The sequence below is a fragment of the Anomaloglossus baeobatrachus genome, chromosome 3 (genome assembly GCF_048569485.1).
Source record: "Anomaloglossus baeobatrachus isolate aAnoBae1 chromosome 3, aAnoBae1.hap1, whole genome shotgun sequence".
NCBI classification, from domain to species: Eukaryota; Metazoa; Chordata; class Amphibia; order Anura; family Aromobatidae; genus Anomaloglossus; species Anomaloglossus baeobatrachus.
The window spans coordinates 381,024,427-381,045,223 of record NC_134355.1 but is presented as its reverse complement, the minus strand read 5'-3'; positions in this window follow the sequence as shown (position 1 = coordinate 381,045,223).

Genomic DNA, 20,797 nt, shown 5'->3' with positions numbered 1-20,797 from the left:
GCGGTTTCCCCCATATTTGATACCAGCCAGGATAAAGCCACATGGCTGAAGGCTGGTATTGTCAGGATGGAGAGCTCCACGTTATCCGGAGCCCACCACCCTAACAATATCACCCAGCAGCCGCCCAGAATAGCCGCATCCATTAGGTGTGACAGTCCCGGGGGACTCCACCCAGCTCATCCCGAATTGCCCTGGTGCGGTGGCAATTGGGGTAATAATGAGTTTAATCATTCCAGGCGTCTCCCCGAGATACCTTTCATGATTAAACTGAAAGTTAAAGTAAAGAAACACACACCGCGAAAAATCCTTTATTTGGAATAAAAAACAAAAACACCCTGGTTCACCCCTTTATTAATCCCAAAAATACCCCTCCAGGTCCAAAGTAATCCACACAACACTGTCAGCTCTGCTCCCTGAAGATCTATTGGCACCGTAGCAATGAAGTGACTCATGTGGTTAGCTGAGACTTCAGTCAACACTGCAGACTTCAAGATTATCGAACCTGCCTATCTATACCATTAGAGGCACTAGACTAGTGGATAAAGTGCCTGCCTAAGAAGCATAATGTTGGAAGTTCTGGTCCTGGTAAAGAATTTGCCTTAGAGAATTATATCTATTTATAAAGTGAAAGTAAATAAACACACCGTGAAAAATCGTTTATTTGTAATAAAAGACAAAAAAACCACAGTTTCCCCATTTTATTATAATCCTCCAATACCCCTCCAGGTCCGACGTAATCCACACGACACTGTCAGCTCTGCTACAGAACACGAGCGCTCTGCATGAGCTCGACGTAGCAATCAAGTGAATCACGTAGTCAACTGAGACTTCAACAACTCAGACTTCAAGATTACCAAATCCGCCTATCTTTCACATAAGAGGTGATAGCTGAGTGGATAGAACGTTCACCAATGAAGGTTGCAAGTTCTAGACCTGGTAAAGGGTTTTATCTTTTTTTTATTTTAAATTATATTTATAATATATTTATAATTTAATTATGCACTGAGGGGAGGAGCCAGAAATCAGCTGTGAGCTCTCACTCTCTATCTCTTTCCTTTTTCTCTCTCCTTTCTCTCTCTCTTTCTCTCCTTTCTCTCCTTTCTCTCTCTCTTTCTCTCTTTCTCTCTCTTTCTCTCTCCCTCTTTCTCTCTCTCTCTCTTTCTCTCTTTCTCTCTCTCTTTTCTCTCTCTCCTTTCTCTATCTCTCTCCTTTCTCTCTCTTTTTCTCTCCTTTCTCTCCTTTCTCTCTCTCTCTTTCTCTCTTTCTCTCTCTATTTTCTCTTTCTCCTTTCTCTCTTTCCTTTCTCTCTCTTTCTCTCCTTTCTCTCCTTTCTCTCTCTCTCTTTTTCTCTCTCTCCTTTCTCTCTCTCTCCTTTCTCTCTCCTTTCTCTCGCTTTATCTCTCTCTCTCCTTTCTCTCCTTTTTCTCTCGCTCTCTCCTTTCTCTCTCTTTCTCTCCTTTCTCTCTCTCTCTCCTTTCTCTCTCTCCTTTCTCTCTCCTTTCTCTCTCTCTCTTTCTCTACTTTCTCTCTCCCTTCTCTCTCTCTTTCTCTCTCTCTCTTTCTCTCTCTCTTTTCTCTCTCTCCTTTCTCTGTCTCCTTTCTCTCTCTCTCTCCTTTCTCTCTCCTTTCTCTCTCTCTCTTTCTCTCCTTTCTCTCTCTCCTTTCTCTCTCTCTCTTTCTCTCACTCTCTCTTTCTCTCTCTCTCCTTTCTCTCTCATTTCTCTCTCTCCTCTCTCTCTCTCCTCTCTCTCTCCTTTCTCTCTCTCTTTCTCTCCTTTCTCTCTCTCTCTTTCTCTCTCTCTCTTTCTCACTTTCTCTCTCTCTTTTCCCTTTCACCTTTCTCTCTCCTTTCTCTCTCTCTCTTTCTCTCCTTTCTCTCTCTCCTTTCTCTCTCTCTTTCTCTCTCTCTTTCTCTCTCTCTCCTTTCTCTCTATCCTTTCTCTCTCTCCTTTCTCTCTCCTCTCTCTCTTCTTTCTCTCTCTCTTTCTCTCCTTTCTCTCTCTCTCTTTCTCTTTTTCTCTTTCTCTCTCTTTTCCCTTTCACCTTTCTCTCTCCTTTCTCTCTCTCTCCTTTCTCACTCTCTCCTTTCTCTCGCTTTATCTCTCTCTCCTTTCTCTCCTTTTTCTCTCGATATCTCCGTTCTATCTCCTCTCTCTCTTTCTCTCCTTTCTCTCTCTACTTTTCTGTCTCTCTCTTTCTCTCTCTCTTTCTCTCTCTCTACTTTCTCTCTTTCTCTCTTTTCTCTCCCTCCTTTCTCTCTCTCTTTCTCTCCTTTCTCTCCTTTCTCTCTCTCCTTTCTCTCTTTCTCCTTTCTCTCTCTCCTTTCTCTCTCTCTCTCCTTTCTCTCTCTCCTTTCTCTCTCCTTTCTCTCTCTCTTTCTCTCCTTTGTCTCTCTCCTTTCTCTCTCTCTCTCTTTCTCTTCTTTCTCTCTCTCTTTTCTTTCTTTCCTTTCTCTCTGTCTCCTTTCTCGCTCTTTCTCTCATTTCTCTCCTTTCTCTTTCTCTCTCTCTCCTTTCTCTCTCTCTCCTTTCTCTCTCCTTTCTCTCGCTTTAACTCTCTCTCCTTTCTCTCTTTTTCTCTCGTCTCTCTCCTTTCTCTCTCCTTTCTCTCTCTCTCCTTCTCTCCTTTCTATCACTCCTTTCTCTCTCTCTCTTTCTTTTTCTCTCTCTCTTTCTCTCTCTCTCTCCTTTCTCTCTCTCCTTTCTCTCTCCTTTCTCTCTCTCTTTCTCTCTCTCTCTCCTTTCTCTCTCCTTTCTCTCTCCTTTCTCTCTCTCCTTTCTCTCTCTCCTTTCTCTCTCTCCTTTCTCTCTCTCCTTTCTCTCTCTCTCCTTTCTCTCTCTCTCCTTTCTTTCTCTCTCCTTTCTCTCTCCTTTCTTTCTCTCTCCTTTCTCTCTCTCCTTTCTTTCTCTCCTATCTGTTTCTCTTTTCTTTCTCTCTCTTTCTCTCCTTTCTCTCTCTCTCCTTTCTCTCTCTCTCCTTTCTCTCTCTCCTTTCTTTCTCTCTCTCTCCTTTCTCTCTCCCTCAGTCTCCTTTCTCTCTCTCCTTTCTTTCTTTCTCTCTTTCTCTATCTCCTTTCTCTCTGTCTCCTTTCTCTCTATCTCCTTTCTCTCTCTCTCTCCTTTCTCTCTCCCTCAGTCTCCTTTCTCTCTCTCCTTTCTCTCTCTTTCTCCTTTCTCTATCTCCTTTCTCTCTGTCTCCTTTCTCTCTATCTCCTTTCTCTCTCTCTCTCCTTTCTTTCTCTCCTTTCTTTCTCTCCTTTCTCTCTCCTTTCTCGCTCCTTTCTCTCTCCTCTCTCTCCTTTCTCTCTCTCTCTTTTCTCTCTCCTTTCTTACTCTCCTTTCTTTCTCTTCTTTCTCTCTCTCCTTTCTCTCTCCTTTCTCTCTCTCTCTCCTTTCTCTCTCTCTCCTTTCTCTCTCTCCTTTCTCTCTCCTTTCTCTCTCCTTTCTCTCTCCTTTCTCTCTCTCCTTTCTCTCTCCTTTCTTTCTCCCCTTTCTCTCTCCTTTCTCTCCTTTCTCTCTCTCTCTCCTTTCTCTCTCTCTCAAATTCAAATTCAAATTCAAATATGCTTTATTGGCAGGACCAAAATACAATTAGTGTTGCCAAAGCAGGAGAAATACAGTAAGTGTGGTGGGAGGGGATCAGGGTTATGGGGAGTTGGGGGCACAATTTGGGCTCTGAAAGTCCATTTAGGGGTCTTAGGTTCCCCTCAGCTTGTGACATGTGGTGACATATTGGGCGGCGATCTCCACCATTGATTCCTCTTCCCCCAGTAGGAAGCGGAGTTTCATGTCCTTGTCCATGGATGGAAAGCCCGGGGTATGGGTGGTAAATTTCTGGAAGTGGGAGGCCCTCACTGCTGAGTATTTGTCACAGTGCAGTAGGAAATGCGTCTCGTCCTCCAGAGCACCCTGCTGGCAGTGCTGGCACAGTTTGTTCTCCCGTGGCTTGTATGTCTGTCGGTGCCGCCCTGTTTCCACATCTAGGCTGTGGGCACTCAGTCTGTACAGGCTCAGGGTCTGCCTGTCTTTGGGGTGGCGTAGCCTTTCCAGATATGGGGCCAGAGTGCAGTCCCTTTGCAGTGACCGGTAGATGGTGAGTTTCTGGGAGTTCTCTAATTCACTCTTCCAGTCCTCTATGTATTGCATCTTGCAGCTCTCAGAGATCTTTTATTTGGGCTTTTGTCAGGGTGTGTTGCTGACTTTGGCTGCCGCAGTTCTTGGCTTGCTCTGGGCTCCGGCTCAGCAGGGCTTTATGATGGTAGGAGATGGGGTTGCTGTTCTGTATGTGCGCCTGGTGTGATAGTGCCCTCTTGTGTATAGTGAACCATAAGGGGAATCGGCCCAGCTCTGCCCGAAAGGCTATGTTTGAGGTGCTGCGATGGACTTGGAGGAGATATATACAGAACTCCATGTGGAAGACTTCGGTAGGGCTGGAATCCCACTTTGTGTGGTCTGGGTAGGTAACTGGGCCCCATACCTCGCTGCCATATAGCAGTATAGGGGTGATGACGCTGTCAAATATCTTGAGCCAGACTCTCACAGGTGGTTTGAGGTGGTACAGTTGTCTTCTGATGGCGTAGAAGGTTCTGCACGCTTTTCCTTTCAGGGCTTCTGCTGCTTGCTTGAGGCTCCCGTTATTGCTTAGCTCCAGACCGAGGTAGGTATAGCTGCTGGTGTTCTCCAGCGTGGAGCCATTTAATGTGAAGGAGGGAGTGTTTATTTTGTTCTGGTTCCTCTTCTGAAACACCATGACTTTGGTTTTCTTTTGGTTGATGGGAAGTGCCCATGTGGTGCTGAATGTTTCCAGTACTGCCAGGCTATCTTGGAGGCCTTTCTCGGTTGGGGTTTATCTTTCTCTCCTTTCTCTCTCCTTTCTTTCACTCCTTTCTGTCTCTCCTTTCTCTCTCTCTCCTTTCTCTCTCTCCTTTCTCTCTCTCCTTTCTCTCTCTCTTCTCTCTCTTGCTCTCCTTTCTTTCTCTCCTTTCTCTCTCCTTTCTCTCTCTCCTTTCTCTCTCTCCATTCTCTCTCTCTATTCTTTCTCTCTCCTTTCTCTCTCTTTTCTCTTTCTCTCCTTTCTTTCTCTCTCCTTTCTTTCTCTCCTTTCTCTCTCCTTTCTCTCTCTCCTTTCTCTCTCTCTCCTTTCTCTCTCTCTTTTCTCTCTCTCCTTTCTTTCTCTCCTTTCTTTCTCTCCTTTCTTTCTCTCTCTCCTTTCGCTCTCTCTTTTCTCTCTTTCCTTTCTCTCTCTCGCTCCTTTCTCTATCTCTCCTTTCTCTCCTTTCTCTTTCTCTCTCCTTTCTCTCTCTCTCCTTTCTCTTTCTCTCTCTCTCTTCTTTCACTCTCTCCTTTCTCTCTCTCCTTTCTCTCTCTCTCTCCTTTCTCTCTCTCTCTTTTCTCTCTCTCCTTTCTCTCTCTCCTTTCTTTCTCTCCTTTCTCTCTCTCCTTTCTTTCTCTCCTTTCTCTCTCCTTTATCTCTCTCCTTTCTCTCTCCTTTCTCTCTCTCCTTTCTCTCTCTCCTTTCTCTCTCTCTCCTTTCTCTCTCTCCTTTCTCTCTCTCAAATTCAAATTCAAATTCAAATTCAAATATGCTTTATTGGCAGGACCAAAATACAATTAGTGTTGCCAAAGCAAGAGAAATACAGTAAGTGTGGTGGGAGGGGATCAGGGTTATGGGGAGTTGGGGGGCACAATTTGGGCTCTGACAGTCCATTTAGGGGTCTTAGGTTCCCCTCAGCTTATGACATGTGGTGACATATTGGGCGGCGATCTCCACCATTGATTCCTCTTCCCCCAGTAGGAAGCGGAGTTTCATGTCCTCATCCATGGATGGAAAGCCCGGGCTATGGGTGGTAAATTTCTGGAAGTGGGAGCCCCTCACTGCTGAGTATTTGTCACAGTGCAGTAGGAAATGCGTCTCGTCCTCCAGAGCCCCCTGCTGGCAGTGCTGCCACAGTCTGTTCTCTCGCGGCTTGTATGTCTGTCGGTGCCGCCCTGTTTCCACCTCTAGGCTGTGGGCACTCAGTCTGTACAGGCTCAGGGTCTGCCTGTCTTTGGGGTGGCGTAGCCTTTCCAGATATGGGGCCAGAGTGTAGTCCCTCCGCAGTGACCGGTAGATGGTGAGTTTCTGGGAGTTCTCTAATTCACTCTTCCAGTCCTCTATGTATTGCATCTTGCAGCTCTCTGAGATCTCTTTTATTTGGGCTTTTGTCAGGGGGTGTTGCTGACTTTGGCTGGACTGGCTGCCGGGGTTCCTGGCTTGCTCTGGGCTCCGGCTCAGCAGGGCTTTATGATGGTAGGAGCTGGGGTTGCTGTTCTGTGTGTGTGCCTGGTGTGATAGCGCCCTCTTGTGTATAGTGAACCATAAGGGGAATCGGCCCAGCTCTGCCCTACAGGCTATGTTTGAGGTGCTGCGATGGACTTGGAGGAGATATTTACAGAACTCCATGTGGAAGACTTCGGTAGGGCTGGAATCCCACTTTGTGTGGTCTGGGTAGGTCGCTGGGCCCCATACCTCGCTGCCATATAGCAGTATAGGGGTGATGACGCTGTCAAATATCTTGAGCCAGACTCTCACAGGTGGTTTGAGGTGGTACAGTTGTCTTCTGATGGCATAGAAGGTTCTGCATGCTTTTCCTTTCAGGGCTTCTGCTGCTTGCTTGAGGCTCCCGTTATTGCTTAGCTCCAGACCGAGGTAGGTGTAGCTGCTGGTGTTCTCCAGCGTGGAGCCATTTAATGTGAAGGAGGGAGTGTTTATTTTGTTCTGGTTCCTCTTCTGAAACACCATGACTTTGGTCTTCTTTTGGTTGATGGGAAGCGCCCATGTGGTGCTGAATGTTTCCAGTACTGCCAGGCTATCTTGGAGGCCTCTTTCAGTTGGGGAGAGTAGCAGGAGGTCATCTGCGTACAGCAGGAACTTCACCTCTCGGTCATGCAGACTGAGGCCTGGAGTGGGGGAGGACTCTAGAGCTGTTGCTAGTCCATTTATATAGATGTTGAATAGAGTTGGACTCAGGCTGCAGCCCTGTCTGACCCCACGGCCCTGTCGGAAGAAAGCCGTCCTCTTTCCGTTCACCTTCACGCTGCACCGGTTCTCAGTGTATGAGCTCTTGATCACGTCGTAGGTCCTGCCACCTATTCCGCTCTCCAGGAGTTTCAGGAACAGGCCTGGATGCCACACTGAGTCAAAGGCCTTTTTGAAGTCCACGAAACATGCAAATATTTTCCCCTGTTTTTTGTCGTGGACGTGGGTCTTGATGAGGCTTTGCAGGGTGTAAATGTGGTCCGTGGTGCGGTGGTTTGGCATGAACCCAGCTTGGCTTCTGCTGAGGACGTCACCCTGGGTGAGGAAGGCGATAATCCTTTTATTAATGATGCTGTTAAACAGTTTTCCCAGAATGCTGTTGACACAGATCCCTCTGTAGTTTGCTGGGTCATATCGGTCTCCATCCTTGTAGATGGGCGTTATGAGACCTTGATTCCAGCTTTGAGGGAAGTAGCCGGCACTCAGGACGTGGGTGAATAGTTTAGCCAGTGCTGCATGAATATCTTTCTCTCCTTTCTCTCTCACCTTTCGCTCTCTCCTTTCTTTCTCTCCTGTCTCTTTCTCTTTTCTTTCTCTCTTTCTCGCTCTCTTTCTCTCCTTTCTCTCTCTTTCTCTCTCTTTCTCTCTCTCTCTCTCCTTTCTCTCTCTCTCCTTTCTCTCTCCTTTCTCTCTCTCCTTTCTCTCTCTCTCTCCTTTCTCTCTCCTTTCTCGCTCTCCTTTCTTTCTCTCCTTTCTCTCTCTCCTTTCTCTCTCTCTCCTTTCTCTCTCTCTTTCTCTCCTTTTTCTCTCTTCTTTCTCTCTCTCCTTTCTTTCTCTCCTGTCTCTTTCTCCTTTCTTTCTCTCTTTCTCGCTCTCTTTCTCTCCTCTCTCTCTCTTTCTTTCTCTCTCTCCTTTCTCTCTCTCCTTTCTCTCTCCTTTCTCTTTCTCTCCTTTCTCTCTCTCCTTTCTCTCTCTCTCTCCTTTCTCTCTCTCTCCTTTTTCTCTCTCTCTCCTTTCTCTCTCTCTCCTTTCTCTCTCTCTCCTTTCTCTCTCTCTCCTTTCTCTCTCTCTCCTTTCTTTCTCTCCTTTCTCTCTCCTTTCTCTCTCTCCTTTCTCTCTCTCTTTTCTCTCTCTCTCCTTTCTCTCTCTCCCTCTCTCCTTTCTCTCTCTCTCTTTTCTCTCTCCTTTCTTTCTCTCCTTTCTTTCTCTCCTTTCTTTCACTCCTTTCTCTCTCCTTTCTCTCTCTCTCCTTTCTCTCTCTCTCTCCTTTCTCTCTCTCTTTCTCTCCTTTCTCTCTCCCCTTTCTCTCTCTCCTTTCTTTCTCTCCTGTCTCTTTCTCCTTTCTTTCTCTCTTTCTCGCTCTCTTTCTCTCCTTTCTCTCTCTTTCTCTCTCTCTCCTTTCTCTCTCTCCTTTCTCTCTCCTTTCTCTCTCTCCTTTCTCTCTCTCTCCTTTCTCTCTCTCTCCTTTTTCTCTCTCTCTCCTTTCTCTCTCTCCTTTCTCTCTCTCTCCTTTCTCTCTCTCTCCTTTCTCTCTCTCTCTCCTTTCTCTCTCTCTCCTTTCTCTCTCCTTTCTCTCTCTCCTTTCTCTCTCTCCTTTCTCTCTTTCTCCTTTCTCTCTCTCTCCTTTCTCTCTCTCCCTCTCTCCTTTCTCTCTCTCTCTTTTCTCTCTCCTTTCTTTCTCTCCTTTCTTTCACTCCTTTCTCTCTCCTTTCTCTCTCTCTCTCCTTTCTCTCTGTCTCCTTTCTCTCTCTCTCCTTTCTCTCTTTCCTTTCTCTTTCTTTCTCTCTCTTTTTTCTCTCTCGCTCTCCTTTCTCTTTCTTTCTCTCTCTTTCTTCTTTCTCTCTTCCTCTCTCTCTTTCTCAGACCTGACGATGATCAGCTGATGCGGTCACCTGACGGAATCAGCTGACACTAGAAGTCGAGCGGTGAGGCCGGCTTTTTACCGCCCGGCCGGCTAAACTATCAGCTGATGCTGTCGGACAGGAGTCTGCACTGAAGTGTGTAGTTTGCTTTTTTTGTTTTTTTGCACTGATGCATCAGCTGCTCGTATAAAACCCGTTTATACAATCAGCTGCTGTGTCGTGATTCAGGCCCTTGAACCTGACACATCATCTGATCGCTTTGCCTTCCAGCAAACCGATCAGATGATATTTGATCCGGATTTGACGGCGCTGAATCCTTGACCCAGGATTACTGCGGAGGGGGCTTCTTTATTTCAATAAAGATGGAGTCACTAATTGTGTTGTGTTTTATTTATAATAAAAATATTTTTGTGTGTTGTGGTTTTTTTTAATCGGTACTAGAAATTCATGGTGGCCATGTCTAATATTGGCATGACACCATGAATTTCGGGCTTAGGGCCAGTTGATAATATACAGCTAGCCCTAACCCCATTATTACCCAGCGAGCCACCCGTCACCAGGGCAGCTGGAAGAGTTGGATACAGCACCAGAAGATGGCGCTTCTACGATAGCGCCGTTTTCTTGGGCGGCTGCGGACTGCAATTCGCAGCAGAGGGGCCCAGAAAGCTCAGGCCAACCTGTGCTGCGGATTCCAATCCCCAGCTGACTAGTTGTACCTAATAAGAAATAACGTTTGGAACTGCATTCTATGTCTGAACTGGGTGCAAAAAACCTAAAAAAACATCACTATGGGGAGATAAGGTATGCACACCAGTGACTATGTAAGGGGAATACATGGAATAGCAGAAACTGCTGTGTGAATACTGACATGAAAAATTCAATAGCTATATGTAAGAATGAAATGTGAAAAATGGAACCTGCATTACTGCCATGAATATATGAATAAAGAGAAATTTAGCTACTGAATTGATCAATGCAATAGAGCCCCAACACTACGCCAAAGTATTTCTCTACGTTGGGGTCCCTAGCTTGTGTGTGTCCTCTCATGCAGTTAAAAAACTTACCGTGTATGGGAAGCTGAGACCCAGGCTATATATACGATGTGGATTGGCAATAGGTGTGTATGGGGAGGGTTCACAAATAAAAAATATTAACAAATAAGAAATAACGTTTGGAACTCCATTCTATGTCTGAACTGGGTGCAAAAAACCTAAAAAAACATCACTATGGGGAGATAAGGTATGCACACCAGTGACTATGTAAGGGGAATACATGGAATAGCAGAAACTGCTGTGTGAATACTGACATGAAAAATTCAATAGCTATATGTAAGAATGAAATGTGAAAAATGGAACCTGCATTACTGCCATGAATATATGAATAAAGTAATGCAGGTTCCATTTTTCACATTTCATTCTTACATATAGCTATTGAATTTTTCATGTCAGTATTCACACAGCAGTTTCTGCTATTCCATGTATTCCCCTTACATAGTCACTGGTGTGCATACCTTATCTCCCCATAGTGATGTTTTTTTAGGTTTTTTGCACCCAGTTCAGACATAGAATGGAGTTCCAAACGTTATTTCTTATTTGTTAATAGTTTTTCGTTTGTGAACCCTCCCCATACACACCTATTGCCAATCCACATCGTATATATAGCCTGGGTCTCAGCTTCCCATACACGGTAAGTTTTTTAACTGCATGAGAGGACACACACAAGCTAGGGACCCCAACGTAGAGAAATACTTTGGCGTAGTGTTGGGGCTCTATTGCATTGATCAATTCAGTAGCTAAATTTCTCTTTATTCATATAATCATGGCAGTAATGCAGGTTCCATTTTTCACATTTCATTCTTACATATAGCTATTGAATTTTTCATGTCAGTATTCACACAGCAGTTTCTGCTATTCCATGTATTCCCCTTACATAGTCACTGGTGTGCATACCTTATCTCCCCATAGACTAGTTGTACCTGGCTGGACACAAAAATATGGCGACGCCCACGTCATTTGTTTTTTTTAATTATTTCATGAAATTCATGAAATAATAAAAAAGGGCTTCCCTATATTTTTGGTTCCCAGACGGGTACAAATAGGCAGCTGGGGGTTGGGGGCAGCCCGTAGCTGCCTGCTGTACCTGGCTAGCATACAAAAATATGGCGAAGCCCACATAACTTTTTTGGGGGACAAAAAACTCCTGCATACAGTCCTGGATGGAGTATGCTAGTATGCTGAACCTTGTTGTTCTGCAGCTGCTGTCTGTCTGTATGGAGGAGAGCAGACAGCAGCTGCAGAACGACAAGGCTCAGCATGCTCCATTCACTAGTTTATGCAGGAAAGCAGACAGCAGCTGCAGAACTACAAGGCTAAGCATACTCCATCCAGGACTGTATGCAGGAGTTTTTTCTGCCCACCAAAAAAATGACGTGGGCTTCGCCATATTTTTGTATGCTAGCCAGGTACAGCAGGCACCTACAGGCTGCCCCCAACCCCCAGCTGCCTATTTGTACCCGGCTGGGAACCAAAAATATAGGGAAGCCCGTTTTTTTTAATTATTTTACTTATTTCATGAAATAATTAAAAAACAAATGACGAGGGCTTCGCCATATTTTTGTGTCCAGCTAGGTACAACTAGGCAGCTTGGGATTGGAATCCGCAGCACAGGTTAGCCCAAGGTTTCTGGGCGCCTCTGCTGCGAATTGCAATCCGCAGCCGCCCCAGAAAATGGCGCTTTCATAGAAGCTGTTTATTACTCCCTCTTATCCCTCCATGATCCTGCTCTTCTGTCTTCTTTCTCCTTCAACACATGTAGCTCTGCTACATCAGCAGCGCTGCACTGGAAGAAGACGGTGCTGCTTCCCGTGCAGTCTTTTCACTCTGTGAGTGATCAGAGGCTGTGTGCTGTTAGCGGTGATGTCACCACTGACAGGCGCGTTGCTATAGCAACGGTGATCTCTGTTATTGACTGGCTGTGGCAGCCGGTGAATAACGGAACAGGGAAGCAGACCGGGAAACAGACCGTGTGCCAGAGCATGTTGTCGATACACGGAGATACACAAACGATCACCGCGTACTGGAAAGATGCACTGACAGGTCCTAGCATGACATCAAAGCCATGTGACCAGTCTGTAGCCAATGAGATAACAAACACATGACTGGTCACATGCTATTTTGACGTCACGATAGGTCCTATCATCAGTGCTGGTTACCGGGAGGACGCAGCGATCATCGGAAGAAATAGTGGCAGGAGACAGAGTGCAGGACGCATTGCGGGTACCGGTAAGTGTTATGGCAATGTTTATTAACTGTATGTGTACATTTATAATTTGTTTTTATGTGTTTGTGATTGCCTCCCATTGTTTTCAATGGGGTTCGAGAGGTTCGTCGAACAACTCGCCGAACTGAACTCGAACGCGGCGTCCGTTCGATGAACCGAACCGAACTCGAGCCTCTAGAGGGTCGCTCATCTCTAATTGACACATTTAGATAACAGTAACTTCTTTTCTTTTTATGCCTAATGAGCCATGTTTTCTGTTGGAAGATTTGGCGTTTTCATTTGAACCATTTTTTTTTTACATATAACATTTTGTTTGCTTTTTATTCCATTTTTTGTGTGTCACCATGATGAAAAATATACAATTTTTGGTGTTTTTTTATTATTTTTGTTATGGTATTTGTTGTGAATAGAAAATTACATGGCAGTTTATTGCTCGAGTGCTTCAGGATGGCATGATATCAATTATGTGTACTTTGTTATTTATTTTTGTTTTAACACAAAAGGTGCATTTTGTTTTCATGGTGAAACAGGTTTTTGTGATTTTTATGTGCTTTTTTGTTGTTTTTTACTTATGTTATTGAAATTACCTTAATTTAACACTTATTCCCACTGTGGGACATGAATATTTTCTATTTTGATCATTGATCTCTTTTGCTGCGATACTCATGTACTGCAGTGCACGAGACTTGTCAGTATCTCACTGATTCAGTCTGTAAAGGCCGCTTTACACACAACGACATCACAAACGAGATATCGCTGGGGTCAAGGAATTCGTGACGCACATCCGGCGTCGTTAGCGATGTCATTGCATGTGACACCTACGAGCGACCGCTAACGATCGCAAAATAGTGTAAAATCGTTGATCATTGATCATTTCCCAAGTATTGTTGCTCGTTGTGAATGCAGGTTGTTGGTCGTTCCTGAAGCAGCACACATCTCTACGTGTGACACCCCGGGAACGACGAACAACAGCATTCCTGCGTCCTCCGGCAACGAGGTGGGAGTGACGTTAATGCGGCTGCTCTCCGCGCCACCGCTTCTATTGGTGGCCCCCTGTGTAACGTCGCTGAGACGCAGCACAAACTTCCCCCTTAAAAAAGAGTTTGTTTGTCGGCCACAGCGACGTTGTTAGGAAGGTATATGCGTGTGACGCGTACTAGCGATATTGTTCGCCATGGGCAGCGATTTGCCCGTGATGCATGCACGACGGGGGCGGGTGCGATTACTAGCGATGTCGCAGCGTGTAAAGCGGCCTTTAGACTCTGCTCATAGCAGAGCCTAACAGGATACCAAACCCTGAGGTCATCAGAGAACCTCTAGTTATAATTGCAACTATCTACACCTTCAATGACATTTGGGGTGTATCAATAATATTAAAAGGGGAGTTTCAATCCAATTTTAACCACTTAGATGACACTGTCGCAATTGACAGCTGCATTTAAGGGGTTAATTGGTCCTGATCAATTCCAAAATTGATCAAGTCCGTTACCACAGATGTCAGCTGTCATATATAGCTATCACTTGTGGAATCTTCGCCTGCTGTGGGGCACTACACACTTAATGAAGATTAAGGCCTCTGTGAAAAGGCATATCTGCTGTTAAAGGGGTGGTTCACCCATTATGATTTATTTCTATGAGTATAACTTATTATTTCACGGGTCTACTTAATTGGCTTCTATTTTCAGTTCTGGCACTGAGCGGCGCTATCCTTCACGCATAGTGCCGGTCACATAACCCCTGGTGCTGTGGCCGCTGGTATCCTCTGACGTCATGTCAAGTTCCGGGCTCTCAGACTTGACGGTACATCAGGGGTTGCCAGCACCACTCACACTGACTTATTGGGCTGTGGGCGGTGACTACCGCACATCACAGCCCAACATCGAGGGGAGGATCCGTAGGATGGTACAGTGTGGGAGGTGAAGAGCGCTTAGCATCCGGCAGATTAGTGAGGTACGGGGAGCCAGTGTGGAGTACAGTGAGGGTTTCTTCAGCTGAAACCCCCTGTCGCGCAAGTATCTGCACAGCCGCTACTGCGCTGCCGCCCACTCTGCTCAGCTGTCAGGAGAGCGCGCGGTGCCGGGTAGTGTGATCGCACTGTACTCCCACGAGCACTACAGGTGACCTGATGCAGCAAGAGACTGACAAGTTGGTGACATGTAGCACAGCATGTGTCAGAGCAGAGAATGTCACCAACTTGCTCTGCTCTGTCACCTGTCGTGCTGCATGTCACAAACTTACTCCACACTGTGACTTGTTCTGCTGCATGTCACCAAGTTACTGCACACTGTGACTTGTTCTGCTGCATGGGACCAACTTTCTCCACTCTGTCACCTGCACAACAAGTCACAGAGTGGAGCAAGTTGGTGACATGCAGCACAGCATGTGACAGAGCACCTATCTTCCCTCTCTCTTCTCTATATTTTTCCTCTCTCTCCCTTCCCTCTCTCCCTTCCCTCGCTCTCTCTTCCCTCTCTCTCTTTCCTCTCTTCCCTCTCTCTTCCCTCTCTCTTCCCTCTCTCTCTCTTCCCTCTCTCTTCCCTCTCTCTCTCTTTCCTCTCTCTCTCTTTCCTTGCTCTCTCTTCCCTCTCTCTCGCTTCCCTCTCTCTCTCTTCCCTCTCTCTTCCCTCTCTCTCTCTTCCCTCTCTCTCTTTCTCTTCCCTCTCTCTCTCTTCCCTCTCTCTCCCCTCTCTCTCTTCCCTCTCTCTCTTCTCTCTCTCTCTCTTCTCTCTCTCTTCCCTCTCTCTCTCTTCCCACTCTCTCTCTCTCCTTTCCCTCTCTCTCTCTCTTCTCTCTCTCTCTCTTCCCTCTCTCTTCCCTCTCAAATTCAAATTCAAATATGCTTTATTGGCAGGACCAAATACAATTAGTGTTACCAAAGCAAGAGAAATACAGTAAGTGTGGTGGCAGGGGATTAGGGTTATGGGGATTTGGGGGCACAATTTGGGCTCTGAAAGTCCATTTAGGGGCCTTATGTTCCCCTCAGCTTATGACATGTGGTGACATATTGGGCGGCGATCTCCACCATTGATTCCTCTTCCCCCAGTAGGAAGCAGAGTTTCATGTCCTCGTCCATGGATGGAAAGTCCGGGGTATGGGTGGTAAATTTCTGGAAGTGGGAGGCCCTCACTGCTGAGTATTTGTCACAGTGCAGCAGGAAGTGCGCCTCGTCCTCCAGAGCACCCTGCTGGCAGTGCTGGCGCAATCTCTTCTCTCGCTGCTTGTATGTCTGTCGGTGCCGCCCTGTTTCCACCTCTAGGCTGTGGGCACTCAGTCTGTACAGGCTCAGGGTCTGCCTGTCTTTGGGGTGGCGTAACCTTTCCAGATATGGGGCCAGAGTGTAGTCCCTCCGCAGTGACTGGTAGATTGTGAGTTTCTGGGAGTTCTCTAATTCACTCTTCCAGTCCTCTATGTATTGCATCTTGCAGCTCTCTGAGATCTCTTTTATTTGGGCTTTTGTCAGGGTGTGTTGCTGACTTTGGCTGGACTGGCTGCCGCAGTTCCTGGCTTTCTCTGGGCCCTGGCTCAGCAGGGCTTTATGATGGTAGGAGCTGGTGTTGCTGTTTTGTATGTGCGCCTGGTGTGATAGCACCCTCTTGTGTATGCTGAATCATAAGGGGGATCAGCCCAGCTCTGCCCGACAGGCTATGTTTGAGGTTCTGCAATGGACTTGGAGGAGATATTTACAGAACTCCATGTGGAAGACTTCAGTTGGGCTGGAATCCCACTTTGTGTGGTCTGGGTAGGTCACTGGGCCCCATACCTCGCTGCCATATAGCAGTATAGGGGTGATGACGCTGTCAAATATCTTGAGCCAGACTCTCACAGGTGGTTTGAGGTGGTACAGTTGTCTTCTGATGGTGTAGAAGGTTCTGCACGCTTTTCCTTTCAGGGCTTCTGCTGCTTGCTTGAGGCTCCCGTTATTGCTTAGCTCCAGACCGAGGTAGGTATAGCTGCTGGTTTTCTCCAGCGTGGTGCCATTTAATGTGAAGGAGGGAGAGTTTATTTTATTCTGGTTCCTCTTCTGAAACACCATGACTTTGGTCTTCTTTTGGTTGATGGGAAGCGCCCATGTGGTGCTGAATGTTTCCAGTACTGCCAGGCTATCTTGGAGGCCTTTCTCGGTTGGGGAGAGTAGCAGGAGGTCGTCTGCGTACAGCAGGAACTTCACCTCTCGGTCATGCAGACTGAGGCCTGGAGTGGGGGAGGACTCTAGAGCTGTTGCTAGTCCATTTATATAGATGTTGAATAGAGTTGGGCTCAGGCTGCAGCCTTGTCTGACCCCACGGCCCTGTCGGAAGAAAGCCGTCCTCTTCCCGTTCACCTTCACGCTGCACCGGTTCTCAGTGTATGAGCTCTTGATCACGTCGTAGGTAGTGATGAGCGAGTACTAAAAAGCTCGGGTGCTCGAAGCTCGGGCCGAGCATCCCAAGATACTCGTGTACTCGGGCCGAGCAACGAGCCCAATGTTATCCTATGGGAGACCCGAGTATTTTTGTGAAATGACCCCCCGGCAGCATGGAGAAACCCTAAAAATGTCACAAAAGTCTCAGAAGAGTGCTCAAATGACATGGCAACAGCATGGGGAAGACCCCTTGAAGCATTTATCACTGAAAAGTCACAGCTGTGAACAATTTTGTCCGCGTTTTACGCCATTTTTACGGACTCACCAGAAAACCTTCCAAAATGACCCCAAAATGATTTTTCATGGCGGAAATGTTAAGGGCACATACCCAATAGTGAGATAGAGCTGGTGTATGTTACTTTTTGAGATTAATACATGAAAGATTTTACGTGAAAACATTGTGTGGCACTCCGATGTCCCTGAGAAGAGACGTACATGAAGGCCTCTTGAGTCTAATGTGCCCATTTTGAGGAAGTGAGTCTTTGTAGTATTTTCCTTTGCCAGGGCAGTCCAAAATTGTGAGGTTCACCAATGCCCCTGCATACAGACGTGCATGAGGGCCTGTAAACCTGAAGTGCCCATTGTAAGGAAGTGGGTCTATTGTAGTATAGCCCTTAGGCAGGGCAGCCAAAAATTGGGAGGCTCCACGTTGTCCCTGGGTAGAGACGTGCATGAGGGCCTTTAAACCTGAAGTGCCCATTGTAAGGAAGTGGGTCTATTTCAGTATAGCCCTTTGCCAGGGCAGCCAAAAATTGGGAGGCTCCACATTGTCCCTGGATAGAGACGTGCATGATGGCCTGTAAACCTGAAGTGCCCATTGTAAGGAAGTGGGTCTATTTCAGTATAGCCCTTTGCCAGGGCAGCCAAAAATTGGGAGGCTCCACATTGTCCCTGGGTAGAGACGTGCATGAGGGCCTCAAAACATTAAGTGTCCATTTTAAGGAAGTGGGTGTATTATAGTATAGCCCTTAGGCAGGGCAGCCAAAAATTGGGAGGCTCCACGTTGTCCCTGGGTAGAGACGTGCATGAGGGCCTCAAAACATTAAGTGTCCATTTTAAGGAAGTGGGTGTATTATAGTATAGCCCTTAGGCAGGGCAGCCAAAAATTGGGAGGCTCCACGTTGTCCCTGGGTAGAGACGTGCATGAGGGCCTCAAAACATTAAGTGTCCATTTTAAGGAAGTGGGTGTATTATAGTATAGCCCTTAGGCAGGGCAGCCAAAATTGGGAGGCTCCATGTTGTCCCTGGGTAGAGACGTGCATGAGGGCCTCAAAACATTGTTCCCATTGCAAAGGAGCGGGTCTCCTGTCGTTGTAATGTCCATTCTGCAAAGAATGGGCGAAAAAATTTACCACTGGGGGTATACCTGAAACAAAGGCCTAAGTATTGCAATTTGTAACGGTCATCATCATGGTGGCGCATGAGGAGAAGGAGGAGGAGTCCAGCGATTATCCAAAGTCCAGAAGTGTGTACCCATGGGTGAGTGGAGGTACATGGCAAACTTTAAATTCCGCTCTCATTTGCTGGTGGTGTGGTGAAGTCTGGCCCAATCCAACCCTTGTTCATCTTGATCAGAGTCAGCCTGTCAGCATTTTCAGTTGACAGGCGGGTGCGTTTATCTGTAATGATTCCACCTGCGGCACTAAAAACACGCTCTGACAAAACGCTAGCAGCAGGGCAGGCCAGGACTTCCAAGGCGTAGAGAGCCAATTCATGCCACGTGTCCAGCTTGGATACCCAATAATTATAAGGCACAGAGGAATGTCGGAGTACTGTTGTTCGATCTGCAAGGTACTCCTTCAGCATCTGGGCAAACTTAGGATTTCTTGTGGCACTACCCCGCACCTCAGGGGCTGTGGTACGTGAGGGGCTGAGAAAACTGTCCCACATCTTAAAGACTGTTCCCCTACCTCTGGCGGATTGGACTTGTGCCTCTCTCGGCTGTACGCCTCGGTTGTCCACTGATTCATGACCTATGCCGCTAGCGTTTTGTGAGGGGAATGCTTTGCCTACTTCCGTGAGTATGGCCTTCCGAAACTGCTGCATTTTGGTTGACCTCTCCTCCACGGGAATAAGAGACAAAAAGTTCTCCTTGTAGCGTGGGTCTAACAGTGTTACCAACCAGTAATGATTGTCGACCAAGATGTTCTTAACGCGAGGGTCACGAGACAGGCAGCTTACCATAAAGTCAGCCATGTGCGCCAGACTCTTAACAGCCAGGACTTCAGTAGCCTGACCAACAAGATGACTGAACATGCTGTCCTCCTCCTCCTCCTCCTCCTCCTCCTCATCTACCCTGTCCTCTGGCCAGCCACGCTGAACCGAGGATATGACTGGTGTGCATGTCATATCCTCAATTTGGCCGGAGAGTTGCTCCATGTCTTCATCCTCCTCCTCGTCATAGTCCTCCACTGCACGTTGTGATGAGACGAGGCTGGGCTGTGTGTTATCACCCACACCCACTACTGTTTCTTGCTGCAACTCATCGCGCTCCGCCTGCAATGCATCATGTTTGTTTTTCAGCAGAGACCGTTTTAGAAGGCAGAGTAGCGGTATGGTGACGCTAATAATGGCGTCATCACCACTCACCATCTTGGTGGAGTCCTCAAAGTTTTGGAGGATGGTACATAGGTCTGACATCCATCTCCACTCCTCAGGTGTTATGTGTGGAGTTTGACCCATTTCCCGACGGCTTAGGTGATGCAGGTACTCAACAACTGCCCTCTTCTGCTCACATATCCTGACCAACATGTGCAGAGTTGAATTCCAACGCGTGGGGACATCACACACCAGTCTGTGAGCCGGAAGATGCAAACGGCGCTGAAAGCCGGCAAGGCCGGCTGAAGCAGTAGGTGACTTTCGAAAATGTGCAGACAGGCGGCGAACTTTTACCAGTAGATCAGACAGCTCTGGGTATGACTTTATAAACCGCTGAACCACGAGGTTGAGCACATGGGCCACGCATGGAACATGTGTCAGCTGGCCTCGCCTCAAAGCCGCCACCAGGTTCCGGCCATTGTCACACACGACCTTTCCTGGCTTTAGGTTCAGAGGTGTGAGCCAGTGATCTGCCTGCTGTTTCAGAGCTGTCCACAGCTCTTCTGCATTGTGGGGTTTGTCACCTATGCAGATTAGCTTCAGCACAGCCTGTTGCCGCTTCGCCGAGGCAGTGCTGCAGTGCTTCCAGCTTGTGACTGGTGTGGAGGGCACAGTGGATGAGGATGCGCAGGAGGAGGAGGAGGCTGAAGAGCATGACATTCCGGAGCTGTAGAGTGTGGGTGAAACACTGACTGAGGTAGGGCCTGCAAACCTTGGTGTGGGAAGGACGTGTTCCGTCCCTCGCTCAGACTGGGTCCCAGCTTCCACAATATTAACCCAGTGTGCCGTCAACGAGATGTAGCGGCCTTGCCCACAAGCACTTGTCCACGTGTCTGTGGTTAGGTGGACCTTGGGTGAAACAGCGTTGTTCAGGGCACGTGTGATGTTTTGTGACACGTGGTTATGCAACGCGGGGACGGCACACCGGGAGAAATAGTGGCGGCTGGGGACCGAGTAACGTGGGACAGCTGCCGCCATCAGGTCACGGAATGCTTCAGTCTCCACCAGCCTAAAAGGCAACATTTCCAGCGCAAGCAGTCGCGAAATGTTAGCATTTAGAACTGTGGCATGTGGGGTGTTGGCAGTGTATTTGCGCCTGCGTTCAAAGGTTTGCTGAATGGATAACTGAACGCTGCGCTGGGACAAGGACGTGCTTGATGATGGTGTTCTTTCTGCGTAGGCAACTGCAGGTGCAGGAGTGGAGGAGGCTTGTTCGCAGGCAGCATGGACAGAGGATTGGCTCGCATGCACAACCAGCGAAGACGTAGCAGTGACATCAGCAAGCACTGCTCCTCGACTCTGTTGTACTTCCCACAAAGTCGGGTGCTTGGCTGACATGTGCCTGATCATGCTGGTGGTGGTCAGGCTGCTAGTTTTGGTACCCCTGCTGATGCTGGCACGGCAGGTGTTGCAAATGGCCTTTTTTGAATCATCTGGATCCAACTTAAAAAACTGCCAGACTCGGGAAGACCTAACATTTGTACAGGCACCTTGTGTCGTCGTGTTGTTCCGGGGAACGGTTGCCTGACTTCTGCCTGGGGCCACCACCCTGCTTCTTACTGCCTGTTGTGATGCTACGCCTCCCTCCCCCTGTGCACTGCTGTCCTCGCTCTGCATATCCTCCTGCCAGGTTGGGTCA